Source organism: Tursiops truncatus, chromosome 7 (assembly GCF_011762595.2).
Source record: "Tursiops truncatus isolate mTurTru1 chromosome 7, mTurTru1.mat.Y, whole genome shotgun sequence".
In the NCBI taxonomy this organism is placed as follows: domain Eukaryota; kingdom Metazoa; phylum Chordata; class Mammalia; order Artiodactyla; family Delphinidae; genus Tursiops; species Tursiops truncatus.
In genome coordinates, this window is record NC_047040.1 from 2,525,558 (window position 1) to 2,540,530 (window position 14,973).

Here is a 14,973-nt window from a genome sequence, read left to right on the forward strand (position 1 = left end):
CAGCTCAAGGGTTTGAGACACTGGGGAACTTCAAAGCACGGCATCAGGTGTGAGAACGTGGTGGAGGGGCTTCCAGTCGGCCACCGCCCAGCCGCTCAGCCCCAAAGCCAGGGTCAACGCTTCGAAGGGAAGCTTCATTCTTCCCCATCCACCCGTCATTCCTTCCTTTGTTCCTGCCTGATCCCCAGGCCTCCTGGTACCACGGAGGAGCAGAGGCCCTGTGCTCGGCACCTACACGATTCCCACCCATCCATCCATCCATCCCGAGCAGCCAGGGAGGAGGTCTGGACGCTCAAATGGGCGGCAACCCCGGGGCAGAGGAATTCCGCTTCCAAAGTCGGTCTATAAAATGCTGCTGGCCATTGGTGCATTTTTCCTTCGAGGGGAAGCAGAACAGTTCTAAAAGCTGCCTCTGGGGTACAGGCCTTGCCAAGGGGGAGTCAGTGAGAGGGGAAATTAATGTTCTCTTGAAAATGATGAGTAACTTCACACAGTCACCAGGGCCCAGTGAGGCCTGTGACATGAGCCACGTGGGCCCAGTCTCGGCCCTCCCTCCCTCCCTCCGTCCTGGCCTTTGTGAGGGTGTGGGACCCCGGGGGGGGGGGGTGGAGGGAGGGGCACCACGGGCCTGCGGGGAGGGGGCAGACGGGAAGGAGGAGGGGTCTGTGAAACTGAAGACTGCCAGAACGAGATCCCATCGCACGCTCAAAGTCTGATCAAAGGGCAAGGGCGGCCTCCCTGCTTTGGAATAAACTCTAAACACGTTAAGGGAATGTGGACGCCACCTCAGGCCTGTGGCCTCAGAGGCCAGAAAGGAGGCTAATTAGAAGCAACTTTTGGAAAGATGCCGGAACGTGTGGGTCGAGGCACAACGCAGGGTGCAGGTCGGGGAGGCAAGGCTGGGGGCCTCTCAGGGGCACCTGGGAGCCCGTGCCACTGGAAGGCTGGTTCAGACCTTGTCCAGGATGCTACCGTGAAACTTGAACCTTGAACCATGCCCTTTCACCACCATCTGCCTGCCCTCCCCACCCCCACGGGTCCAGATCATTCTGGACAAACCCTCTCCTCTTGAGGTCCACAGGCTCCAGGACACACCAGCCACTAGCCAGAGTCCCCGCGTCACCTGGTAGAGCCCCTCCTCTGGGGCCCACGGGACAACCACTTCCATGTGTCACCTCGGTACCTCTTTTCGAGTCACCAGCGGAAAGTCCCAGGAGGGCAGGACCCGGTCCGTCCTACTTGCCCAGCACCTGCAACAGTGGCTGCTTCTTAGCGGGGGCTCAGGAGACGTTTATGGAACTGTATTTCCCGGAGCTGCCATGACAACGACCAAAAACTGTCAGCTTAAAACAACAGAAATGTCTTCTCTCACTGGTCAGGAGGCCAGAAGTCCAGATCACAGCATCGCAGAGCTGGCTCCTTCAGGAGGCCCTGTGGGGAGTCCGTTCCAGGCCTCTCCCCGGACTCCCTGGCTTCCAGCAGCCTCAGCGTCTCCTGCAGCAGCACCGAGCCAGCCTCTGCCTGCATCCTCGCTGCTCTCCTCCCCTCTGAGTCTCCTCCGAGTGTCTTCACCCAAACCTCCCGCTCCTTCCTTGAAGGGCACCCGTCGTTGGCTTCAGGGCCTCCCCACTCCGGTGTGCCCTCATCCTGATTTGCATCTACAAAGACCCTACTTCTGACAGAGGCCGCGTTCACAGGTCCCGAGGGTAAGACTTCAACACACCCTTTGGCGGGTGCAACTCAACCCAGCACCGTACTGACTGAACAAAGGAAGGACAAACAGCCCCAGCCCGGGAAGGAATCATCTCTCTCAGCTCTGCCAAGGCCTGCAGTGGCGAGCACTTCCCGCACTGAGAAAGGGGAGTGACCAAGTCCAGGTGGTACCAGCGGTGCCCGCGACGAAGCCTTCCCCGCCATCCAGTCCCCGCACCTGGGATTCCAAGCATAGAACCTGATTCCCAGTCAGGAATCGTAACTGCGTCCCAAACACACACACCAAGCCACAGCTGAGGGAATACATACGTGGGGTAGGACACGCGTGCGAGTGTGGGATGTGGCGTATGGGGGGTGAGGTGTGTGTGTGTGGTGTGCGCGTGCGGGAGTGAGAGCTGAAGCTCTGCTTCACTCCACCCACCCTGGGAGATGTTGTAGTCAGTGGACTTGATGTGCTTCATGAGATAAAGAACGTTTGTAAGAAACCACGGAAGCCTCCCCCATACAGGTTGGGAGGAGTTGTTCTAGTTTCGGGCTCCATCAGTGACAGATGAGAGGCGCGCTGGTCAGCTCGGGCTGCTATAACCAAGTGCCACAGAGGGGTGGCTTCAACCACAGAAATTGATTTCCACTGTTCTGAGGCCAGAAACCCAAGCTCAAGGTGCCGTCAGGGCTGGTTTCTGGTGAGGCCTCTCCTCCCGGCACAGAGAACACCTGCTGCCTGGGCTCCGACGGCCTTTCTTCTGTGTGCAGAGAGAGGTCCCTGGCATCTCCTCCCCTTCTGACGGGAACAGCAGTCCTAGCGGATTCGGGCCACGTCCTGACGGCCTCCTTTGGCCTCCATCACCTTCCTAGAGCCACCACCTCCCAAATACAGTCACACTGGTGGTTAGAGCCCCAACATACGAATCTGGGGGCAGACAATTCAGTCCATGACAAGAAGTAACTTGAGGAAATGGATGTCGATGCCACGTCTCTATCTAAAAGGGCACAGCACCGGGGAGGAAGGGTATCTGGCAGTGTTGAAAGAACCCGGAGCGCGGCACACCCTTCCCAGGAGGCCGGGGTCTGAGGAAGGAGGTGTGGCCGGCTCCTGAGGGGCTCCGGGAACCTCCAGTGAAGCTGGGAAGTGTGGCCCCTAAACCAACACGGGAAACACTCGGAGCCTCCTGGCGCCCGGGCAGGGAGCGAGTGCTCGCCAGAGGGGTGTGAAGAGTGAGTGTCCGAGAGGGACAGGCCAGCCCAGCCTCCCTCAGAGGACCCCTGGTGGCCTCGGGACCATGCACCCAGGGGGCTGAGGGAGGGGTTCCTGGGGGATCGCACACAGATTCAGGAAGCCCGGAGTTGAGGGATCTCCAGGTGAGGTGTGGCGACCAGAGGGCCTGATGCCACCTGTCCTGAGATGACTATCCCACACTCAGCAAACTCAGGAGATGTCAGAGGAGCCTGGGTTCCATCGAGCAGTCACACGAGCCATCCGCCAGTCTCCCGTGCTTGCCCCAAACGCTCCCCAGGGGCCAGGCCGTGTCCGCTTCCAGGTCCTCTAGACTGTTCCTCACGCCACACGGGAACAGCCACCTAAGGAGGGCCACTTCCCCTCGGAGGCACAGTGACAATGAAGGGGATCCTTCCCCTTTGCTGCCCTTCCCAAGAGGGAGCCGGGCACAGGAGAAGGGCCCAGGCTCTGTGCCTCAGGTGCCACAACCTCCCAGGGCCTCAGCTCCGTCGCCTGCAGGGAGGTGTTGGTGCTTCTCTCAGGAAAGGTGCACCACGTGGTATTCAACCCGTGAAGTCAGTCTGCCCACCATCTCTCCCCACAGTGCTGCCCATGGCATCTGAAGAGGCATTCCCAAAGCAGCCCACCCCGGAGGGCACCCCACGGTCCCTGAGCCTCTGTTCAACGAGGGCTGGCGTCCGTAGCCCTGCTTCTCAGCGCCTCCGCTCGGAGGAGGTGGTGAGGAACCCGCTCACTGCACGCGGAGCAGGTTAATTTGCTGCCAGGACTTCCCAGTCACTGAGAGTGAGATAACTGAAGCCACGCGGTGTTTGCTCACAGAGCGTTTCACTCATGTTTCATTGAGTGCCTTCTTTTTAACTCAGCGACTGAACCACCGTCCACCAGGTCCTCTTCTTCAGTTACTGCTGTTTCCTGGTCCCTGAGCACAGTTTGGATTCCCTTCGATGGTGTCAGGTAGAGTGCAAGTGGCTTTCAGTGTTGAGTAAGGCCTAAAGAAGATGGTGCACCACGAGTTAGCTATGGAAACTCCATCAACCACTTTACCCCTCTAAGCCTCCGTGCCCCCATCCGTAAAGTAGGGCCAATAACTCTACTACTTCACAGGACGACAATGGAAATCTGATTTGAAAACCATCTGATAAAATGCAAGCTGCTAATAAAACAAGTGGTCTGGAATTATTTCATCAATCTGCTTCTGGCATGACAGAATAGGTTGTATCAAACCAGACTCGCTGCCAAAATAACAAGGAAAGCTGGATAAGACACAACGCTCCCAAGAAGGAGGGAACTGACTGAGATGAGCCCGAAATTAAGTGCTGCTTCCACCCTCCAGGTATCTGGAAATTCCTAAGCAGCATGGATTTCAGAGGGTGGAAAGTCAAGCAGGAGTAAGCGCTCCAACGGCGAGTCCGACAGCCCCAAGAAGGAGGCCGAGTTCACGCCCTACCCGCGCATGGACAGCTACGAACAGGAGGAGGACATCGACCAGATCGTGGCGGAGGTCAAGCAGAGCACGAGCTCGCAGAGCCTCGACAAGGCGGCCGACGACATGCCCAAGGCCGTAGGCAGGGGCCGCCCAGACAGCCCCAGGCCGCGGGCACCAAGGGGGCAGCAGGGGGCTGCTGGCGGCGAGGCAGTGCAGCGGTACGGCAAGGAGAAGAAGGATGCCAGCTCGCTGGCCATCAAGGAGGCCATCGAGGAGGTGAAAACCGGGGCCATATGTTCGCCTTATACCCCCGACGAGCCCAGAGAACCCATCTGGGTCATGCGCCAGGACATTAGTCCCACCAGGGATTGTGACGACCAGAGGCCAGTGGATGGAGATTCTCCGTCTCCCAGCAGTTCCTCACCCATGGGCGCAGTCTTCGAGCACATCCCTTCATCTCAGTGACCCCACGGAAGCCTCCACAAATAAAGAGTCAAGAAAAAGCTTGGCTTCATTCCCAACCTACGTCGAAGCTCCCGGACCTTGTGACCCTGAGGACTTGATCCACGGAATCATTTTTGTTGCCCATCACCTTGGCTCCACCCAGCTGCTCTCAGACAAAACTCCCTCCAAAAACGTGCGCATGACGCTGGCCCAGGAAGCAGGATCGAGAGACGCATCTTTTCCTGCGACTCCCAACAAGACGACTCCCTGACAATGACCTTCCTGCCCTCCGCGTCTTTCAGACTCAATAATGCTGCTGGTAGAACATCAGGTTCCCGTCAAGCTGCCCAGCCAAGCTTGGCCTGACTCTTTTTCACTGTCTCCGTTACCATAAAGAGGTGACGTTAATACCCACAGATGTCCCCACAGCCTTCTCCATCTTCATTTAGCATCTCCCAGGCACAACGTTCAAAGCGAGAAGGCACAAACCTCTCTCTTCAGGCACGGTCCTGCCTTGCTTCATGCAGAGCAGAGAACTCTGAAGACATAGTCTCTAGGGCCACAGCTCTGGCCCCTCCCGTCCCACAGGCGCCAGACATGCTATGCTTTTGCTACATTCGCATCTGCTAAGGAAACCCCCAGGGCGCCAGATGTTAAGCAAAACGCCGCAGGAGAAATTGCGAGAGAGAAGTTGATGACTCACAGGCCCCGGAGGAAGTACCTGCACACCTGGAGGGGCCACGTGGGGAGGTCAAGGCGGGACCTGGCACAAGCCTGTCTTTATTGGGGTCTGTGGGTGGAATGCTTTGAGGTTCTCAGACTAAGGCCGGATTTTTCACTTCAAACCAAAATGGGGTTTTGGTGAGCTCCACGGGGGTCTTACCTAAGGGGCACCACGGGGAAGGCCCTGGGAGGCAGGTGGACACTTGTCCACAAGGGCCGTCGAGGGGTCCTTTCAGCAGCTTTACATCTGCACCTGACTCTGCGGGCCACTCCACACAGCACTGCTTGCATGAAGGAGCCATTGTCAGTTTAAGGCCCACACGGGCTGCTTGGCCAAACAAAATGGACGCTGATGCAGTAATACCGTGGAGTAAATCAGCTGAACTATTAACCCAGCACTTAGTTTCCCGGGTTAATGGTACAGTTAGCTCCCCCAGGGCCAATGGGTGTGCAAGGACCCGGCATGGTTCTCTGACAGATGGGGACCACCTGTCAAAGAACCACGTGTTTGGAAATGGTGGGGGGGTGCTTTTGGTTGTCACAGTGTCTGGGACATTTATATTGGCATTAGTGGCCAGAACCAGAGACACCTGACACTGTGTAATGTCCAGAACGGAGCCACATGACACAGATTTATCTCCTGCAGAATGCCAGAGCACTTCCCTGAAGAGGAACACTACCAGGCCCCATTCAGATGAATCCTCCAGAAGAAAGCAACAGTCCACCCCCAAACAGTACTGAAGACCCCTGAGACCAAAAACTCCATGTTGCTTTTAGATGAGTTTTTCCTAGGTTCTGTTTACTGGCCTCCTGACAGGTACCCTTGACTCCTACAGCTAGAGTCTGTCTGTCTCTCCCCTGCCCTGTGACACGTATGAGGACTCAGTGACCCTGAGGGGAGAGCAGGCACAGACACATCACCTGAACACAGAGCAGCACTTAGGGAAGACACCGCATCCCAGTACCAGATCCTGCCCAGTGCCAAGTGTTCTGTGCACTTTCTGATTTCCACAGTGGTTTCTGAGAGTGGTTTTTTCCCTTCTTTAAAGTGCAGCTCCCTGATGAAAAACCGAGAGCCTACTTTGAATCTTCAAAGGATTGGCATCCAGAAGTTCCACAGGTCATTTGAACAAAAAATTAGATGGCTTTGTCGATCAGAACAGGCAAGACAGAGGCTCTCTGGTTATAAATCGATTTTAGACCTGCCTAGAGCAGAGAAAGCATTTGGAAAACGTATATTTATTTTTACAGCAAATTAGGGTGAGGAATTCATTATAGAGTAGTAAGATTAAATGGTTGCATTTCATTTATAAGTATCGTTTCACAATGTGCTTCTTGCATCTGAAGGAACTGTTGCCTAACATGAAATATTTTCTGCCTCATGAAAAAAAGAAAAAGTCAAGCAGAAAGTGGGTACTACGAGTGAGAGAAGTTAAGCAGAGTCTCATCAGTCTTACAGGGATAAGGGGGAAAAAACCCTGAGGTTCAAGGCTACCAAGTGAGCCAAAACCTGAGGGCTCAGGAGACCACGGAAATGCTCAGCAGTGAGCCCAACACCGCACCACTTACCTCCCCAAAGTGATTGCTGATTTGCAAACAGTACCCCAGAGGCTGACCAGCCCTGGAGAAGACAGAAGTTGAGAGTCTGAAAAGCCATCAGAGCTCTGGGCACTCTCACTATACTGTGGAGTAACTAGAGCTCAGGAGGCACTGAGGAGCGCCACCCATGAATATGGATGATCCAGCAACATACTTCATTTCACAAGAACTAAAATTGCCTCAAATCAGCTTACTACCCGATTGCATTAAATTAGCCTGCGCCAAATTTAATTGCCTGGCATAAGCAAAAGTAAACTCTCTCTGGAGGAAGATAACATCATTCAGAGCCACAACAATTTATGATCAAAATGTCCAACACTCATTCAAAAATTACTAGACACACTGGACATGGGACCAAGAGAAAAAAGTCACAAGAGAATAATACTGTGAAAAAATTCAAGTGTCCGTCAACAGTAGAATAAATAAAATGTAGTATATTCAGGCTTCCCCGGTGGCGCAGTGGTTGAGAGTCCACCTGCCGATGCAGGGGACACGGGTTCGTGCCCTGGTCCGGGAAGATCCCACATGCCGCGGAGCGGCTAGGCCCGTGAGCCATGGCCGCTGAGCCTGCACGTTCAGAGCTTGTGCTCCTCAACGGGAGAGGCCACAACAGTGAGAGGCCCGCGTACCACACACACAAAAAAAATGTAGTATATTCATATAATGAATTGCTACACAGCAATTTTTAAAAAACAAACTATTACTACACAAAAAAGCATGATGTATCTCAGACACAATGTTGAGTAAACATGTCAGATAGAAAACAGTACATACTATGGGATCCATTTATAGGAAACGCATAAATAGATGAAACTATGCCATGATGACAGCGGTCAAAAAATTGGCTGTCTTTGAGGGAAATATCAAATGCAAGGGACATAAGGGAGAGTCTGTGGTATTAAGCACTTTAAATGTCCTGATATGGGTGATAACTGTTTGGATACGGAGATAGACACAGATATAGGTGTGTGTGTGTGACAATTCATCAGGCTAAATAAACACTTAGGTAACTTTACAGTCAGTCCTCCATATCCATGGTTCCACATCCACAGAGCCAACCAACCACAGATCATGTAGTACTATTATAAATATTTAGTGAAAAAAAAATTAGTGTGTAAGTGGACCTGTGCAGTTCAAACCTGTACTCTTCAACTGTATATGACTTTAAAAGCAGATCATACACAGCTGAAGAGAGAATTAAAGAATTAAAAGACAAGTCAGTAGAAGTTAAATACAGAAAGAAATATGTAGATGAAAAATACAGAAAATCAGTTGAGAGAAATTTGGAACAAGGAACATTTGACATGTGAACAAAGGAAAAATAACAAGGTGGTAGGTAGATTTAAGCCCAAATATATCAGTAATTACAATGTAAATTTAAATATACCAATTAAAAGACAAATTATCAAATTGGATAAAAATATGACTCTATGAGTTGATAAAAAACTCACAGAGTTGATAAAAAAATTCAACTCTATGACACTTGTAAGAGACACACCTAAAATATAAGGACACAGAGGATGTGAAAGTAAAAGCACTTTTTACAAAGACATACCAGCAAACACCAACCAAAGGAGCGCCAGTGATGCTATACTTCTATCAAATTAAATTCAAAAGCAACAAGCATTAATAAAGAGATATTTTATAATAATGAAAAGGTCAATCCACCAAGGAGACATGGCAATTCCAGCTGTCATGCACCTAATAATATAGGCTTAAAATATATAAAGCAACTATCTATACAAATAGAAGTGAAAACAGATGCAACTGCAATCAAAATGGATCATTTTAACAAACATCTATGGATAGAATGGGTAGAATAAGAAGCCAGAAATATCAATAAATATACAGAAGATCTGATCAACATGTAGAAATCTCACCAATTTCAAAGAATTAAAAACATACAGATCATATTCTCTGTTTTCTGACTACAGTGGAATTAAGCTACCATTGGGGAAAATTTTTAAATTCCAAATACTCTTTTAAATAACCTATGAGTCAAAAAGAATTAATAATGGAAATTAGAAATTAATTTTGAAATTAATGCAAATGAAAATATAACAACAACATTTATGAGACTAAAGCTAAAGCCATACTCAGAGGGAAGTTTTATCACTTTAAGTGCACATAGAAGAAAAGAAAGGCTAAAATCAACTATCAAGTCTCCATCTCAAGAAATTTACAAAGAACAGCAAACTAAACCCAAAGAAGGAAGAGAAGCAAAGCTTAGAGGCTTATCTAGAAGAGATTTGTGAATGTGGCTTCTGTCTAATGGGGTAAACCCCAATGAGATTCACATGTAACCCACAATTAAATTAGAAAAATCACTGCCAGCCTAAACTGAACACAATTAAATTAGAAAAAACACTGCCAGCCTACACTGAAAGGGACAGAGGTAGCCCTAAATTAAAGGAGCCAGTTTGACCCCAAAAGTTCTACTGGCAGGTATAAAGCCGTGAAAACCACTCCACTGCAAACATGCATTATCCTTCACAAAAAAGGAAGGATGACTCAGAGGGTGGAATCAAGAGGCCAAACACTATGAAGAATCATTTCCAGGCCTGAAACCTAATCAAGGAACTGCAACTTGTGTCCAACTGGACCTTAGAATTGCTATGGACCAGGGACTCCTTTGTGCCTCCCATTTCCCCATTTTTAAAGAGAAATACCGGGGCTTCCCTGGTGGCTCAGTGATCAAGAATCTGCCTGCCAATGCAGGGGACACGGGTTCGAGCCCTGGGCTAGGAAGATCCCACATCCTGCGGAGCAACTAAGCCCGTGCACCACAACTACTGAGCCTGCACTCCACAACTACTGAAGCCCGTGTGCCTAGAGCCTCCGCTCCGTGACAAGAGAAGCCACCTCTACGAGAAGCCTGCGCACCACAATGAAGAGCAGCCCCTACTCGCTGCAACTAAAGCAAGCCCACGCACAGCAACGAAGACACACACAGCCAAAAATAAAAATAAGTAAAACAAATAAATTTATTTTTTTTTAAAAAAGAGGAATATCTACAGTGGTAGATGATCTTATGCCTATCTGACCATTGCATGTTAGGTATAGGAAGCAGATAACTTTCTCTTAATGTTCATGGGTCCAAAGGTGGAAAGGAACTATACGCCCAAGGAGCTGTTCTTCAGGAAATGTATTTGAAGAGCCTCAAAGAGGGGCAGCAAACTTGGAGGAGTTGAACCATGCATGGGACGAGAAGGGTAAGGTGGGTATAGCTGGGGGAGGATGAGGGGTTGAGAAAGATTGGAGGGGGTGTTAAATCAAAGAGACCTGAGCCTCCCATCAAGGGTTGGGAAAGTCTACTCTGCCTCTCAAGGGAGGAACTGGAATGCCGCATGGTAACTGGTGTGGATACAAGAAAGGGTGAAAAAGCAGGGCCAGGCTTCAGCTGAACTCCATATCAGTACTTCCAAGTAACCTAGTCCACATTTTTCACTGGAACATCTCAAAGGTACCTCAAATTCGATATTTCCAAGACCCAGCCTTGTCTGGTTGCTTCCATCTCAGTGAATAAGAAGACTCTACCTGGCTGCATACAGCAGAAATCTAGGAGGTACCTTCCTCTTCCTCACCGTTATCCAATCAGCCACCAAGATCAGAAGCTCCTACCTCCTTAGCAACCCTAAGACCTGCTCACTTCTCTCCATCCTCCACCACCATCCCGCCAACCACCATGGCAGTCCAGGCCACCAGCGTCGAAGCTGGCCTCGGGAAAGCGCCAACTCGTCCCGCCCTGGACGTCCAGGCTGGCTCCCACAGCCACTGTGCTCTTTTCAAAACGCAAGGTCCCTGCGACTTTCCCTGCTTCAGCCATGAAGGGGCTTCTCAAGGCTCTTGGGACGAGGAGCAGAGTGCTACCCTGGCCCAGCAGGTGCTCCGTGGTCTCCACCTGCAACTGGAGGGGCTGAGGGGAGGCAGGCAGCAAGGCTGGAAGGAGGGAGGAACAAGGTCGCTGGGCGACCCTCCAGCCCGGGCCTCTGCACAAGCTCCCCGCTCCCTCCGTGCTCAGACCGGCCTCCTGTCGACGAAGAATTAATCAGCCGATCTAAGAAAGAACTGGACATTTTTATTTGAGCCAAATTTGAGAATTATAACCTGGGAAGAGCATCTCAAAAAGCTCTGAGAACCGTTCCACCCGCTGTTAGTCCAGGCACAGTTACGTAAGTTTTCTGAGACACAGGGCTGTACTTCGAATGACGTATCGGTGACAGTTTACATAATCCAGATCTAAGTGTCATCCTGGTGGGTCGTCTGACCCCGTAAGATCAAGAAGGAGTGTTATCTTTTAAGGAGCTGTCGTGTTGATGCTGGGAGAATGCTGCTCCCTGTGGCTGAGTGGGTATTCCTGCCAAGGGAGGAGGTCCGGTCCATGCATGATGCAGACACACAGAGCACAGTGGGGCTGAGAAGCGAGACCAGAAGGCAGAGAAGATGCTTTGTGTTTAAATGTTTCTTGCCTTTTGCCAGGAAATATGAATTTTATTTCACACTCCTCTCCTAGCAAACTCCTCCCTGACATCAGATTCCTGCGAAGCGCAGCTTCGTGCGGGGAGCCCTCTCACACACACGTGCACCACACGCACACACACAGACACGCGGCTCTGATGCATGCCTGAGTAAACAGTGCTCCCTTCCTCAGCACCCCTTGTTCGGGCTCATTTAACCCCTAAAGTGAGCCTAAGCTGTGGACAACACACGTGCTCAAGAAGAGACACAGGCCCAGAGAACTGAAGAGAAACGGCCGAGGTCACAGAGCCGGGGACAGTTCCCTCCCGCTGAAGAAACCAGCGTCAGTTCACGTCTGATTAATGGAGGGAAAAAGCCTATCAGGAAAGTACACCTTACCTGGAAAATGATGCTACTAAGAACACGCAGAGAAGTAGAATGCTGTGATAGGGGTTCCTCACTCTTCAATGCCTTTCTTTCTTTTTCTTTCTCTCTTTTTCCCCACTGTTCTCCTCCTTCCCTGCATTCAGTAGCTGACCTGTCTCCCTTTAAATACTTCCCAAGGAAGCAGCCTGAACAGTCTTTCCCACAGATTTGAAAATTCCCTGCAATAAAAATGTCAAGGGTGAAATAAGACAATGCATTTTCTCAGCCCTACATCAGGCCAAATTACATATTAAAGGACCAACATCTGAACAATAAAGCGCAGGAGAAAAGCCCCCTTCAACTTGCTGGAACCCAGGCTGAGGTCTGGGTTAAACGGAGTGGGCGATGGCCCTAAGGCTGCCATTCTTCAGGGTCTTTCTTTGTATACGGGCCCAACTCTGCTTGGCCCGTCCGCCAAGCCCCTCCCCTCCCCACACCTCGCTCCCCTGCCAGAGTGATTCAAGCCTGGGGAGGCTCTGATGAACTGGGGCGGGGGGAGGGGCGATTGATGACTGAGAAACTCTTTTTTCTTGCCAGAAGGAGAAGCCGGCAGAGTGCCTGCTCAGAGCTCCCCCAGCAGAGGACAGGCACCCGGGGGCCGACTGTCCCTGGGGCTCTAGAAGCCGTAGCTCTGCACTAGGTACAATGTACCTGCTGAATTCAGTGAAGGATTGATCCCAAACCCCAAAGAGACCAGCTCTGGCTGTGACCGCACAGCCACCCTGGGAACCCGGGCGGCACTGGGCCCGTCCCCGCACATCTCCCCCCCCCCCCCCCCCCCCGGGACAGGTGGGTGACGGGCCCTGCTCAGCGCCCCATCTCTTTCATCAGGGCAGCACTCACTCCTGCTTCCCACGGACGGCTCTTTGTTTCTTAACTTTCTCATTCAGGAGAAAGGACACAAAGGCTCCTCTGCCCAGAGTACCTGAAAACCCTCCTTCCATCCAACACCAATTTGCACTTTCTCCTTCCATCGATGAGGCACTTTCTTTCCTGGGCTTTTGTCATGTTAGACAGAGGAGAGAGTTGCCCGAGAGCATCTGACTGCTGGGCACCAGCTCTGGGTCTGTGAAACCCCTCGGAAACACTGCATCCTCTCTGCACCTGTGCAGGACAGAGTCAGGGCCCAGCCCGGAGGGCCAGGTACAAGCCCTACCCAGGCCACCTCCCATCCCCAAGATGCCCCATGACAGGCCAGTGTCACAGCTGGACGACACGCAGACTTAGACTTTAAGGGCCTTTGGGGAAAAATGCTAATTGTTTCTAGAGTCAAACCAGACATGTGAAGTGACCCTGTGAAGTGCTGTGATCCCCACGATTTCATGCTGGTTCGTTACTCACGAAAACTGGATTCAGTCTCCTAAACTCCCCATGTTCTAACTGCCAGAGTAAATTCAATCTCCCCACTTCTGTGAGCCTTCCATAACTTTGACTTTTGCCATCACAGACGAGAATGGGGAACGCCAAAGATGCTTAGAGTCATTCACCAGAGACAGCCCCTCTTCCTGATTTACAAATGAGAAAAGCAGGACCCAGAGCGTAGAGGACCTTCCCAAGACTGGAGTCCCACTTGGCCCCAAACGCACAGCCCCAAAGCCCTTCCTGCAGGTTCTCTGTCCACAGGAAGACTCGCCTTAGGGCAGGTGTGTTCATCTCCTTCAACATGAAGACCATACAGGGCTCAGACACTGTGACCAGCCCCCAGCAGTCTCTGCTTGACATCCTGGCTCTGTAAAGCTACTGCTTTTGTTTTCCATTTCATTTTCTATGAAGATTAAGATAATGCTTGAAATCTAAGGTGCTTTTAAGTATCAGTGACAAGGCGACCCTGGGTTTAGGGCTTCCCCTGAGATGGCTGATGAGCTATGATATAGACTTAGTCTAAAGGAAATTAGCACACACACATCCTCCACACACATCCTCTGCACTACACCTCTTCCCCCTGCTCCTCCGGTGTCAGCAGAGGTCTAGTGCAGAGCCAAGACTTTCACTACTGCCGAGTGGTAACAAGGTAACCACCCTGCCACCCCACACCCCTGTGGTTCCAGGGGGTCATTCTCTCCATCCCCCACAGTGTCAGCAGAGGACAAGAGGGGAACCCGGATTTCCACCCCACCTGACAGTAACAAGGCCGCACTCCCTTCTCCCAGGGACAAGGTGGCAGAGGTTGCCTGCTAAAACAGATTTAAATAAAATCCTGAATACCTAAAATGTCTGGGATACAACTGAAAATCACGAGTCATACCAAGGAAATCTCAACTCGAATGAGAAAAGATAGTCAACAGATGCCAACACCAAGATGACACATGTGCTGGAATTATTATCTGACAAGGATTTTAAAGCAGCCATCGTAACCATGCTTAAACAAGGAACTATAAATACACTGGAAATAAATGAAAAAATGGACGCCTCAGCAAATAAACAGAAGATATGAAAGAGAAACAAATGGAAATTTTAGAACTGAATAGTATAATAACCAAAGTTTTGAGGGTTTTTTTTTTCTTTAACTCACTGGATGGCTCCACAGCAGAATAGAGAAGGCAGAGGAAATAACTGGGGGAACAACAGAAATTACCAATCTTAACAAGAGGAAAAAAATACTAAAAAAAACCAATAATAACAGAGCCTGAGGGGCCTGTGGGACTATAATGAAAGATGCAACATTCATGTCATCAGAGACCTGGAAAGAAGGGGGGACTGACAAATCCTCAAGGAGACAATGGCTGAAATTTTCCCAAATTTGGCAAAAAACAACAAGCCTACAGATTCAAGAAGCTAAACAAGGACCAAAAAGGATAAACCCAAAGAACTCTGCACCAAAACACATCATAATGAAATTTCTGAAAACTAAGGACAAAGAAAAATCTTGAAGGCAGCAAGAGAGAAACATGTTACCTAAATGAGAAAAATAACTTCAATGACACAATTTCTCATCAGCAACCACAGA

At 50.6% G+C, this 14,973-nt stretch overlaps 1 long non-coding RNA gene across 1 annotated transcript; it reads right to left on the bottom strand.

Annotated features, from left to right (window-relative positions):
* Nucleotides 1–11,200: 11,200 nt before the first annotated feature.
* LOC109548001 (uncharacterized) lies at nucleotides 11,201–12,794 on the bottom strand. Its single transcript, XR_002173987.3, has 2 exons — nucleotides 12,000–12,794; nucleotides 11,201–11,556 (listed from the first exon to the last, which is right to left on the bottom strand). It is a non-coding gene; the product is annotated as an uncharacterized lncRNA (long non-coding RNA).
* Between the last annotated feature and the right edge of the window lie 2,179 nt (nucleotides 12,795–14,973).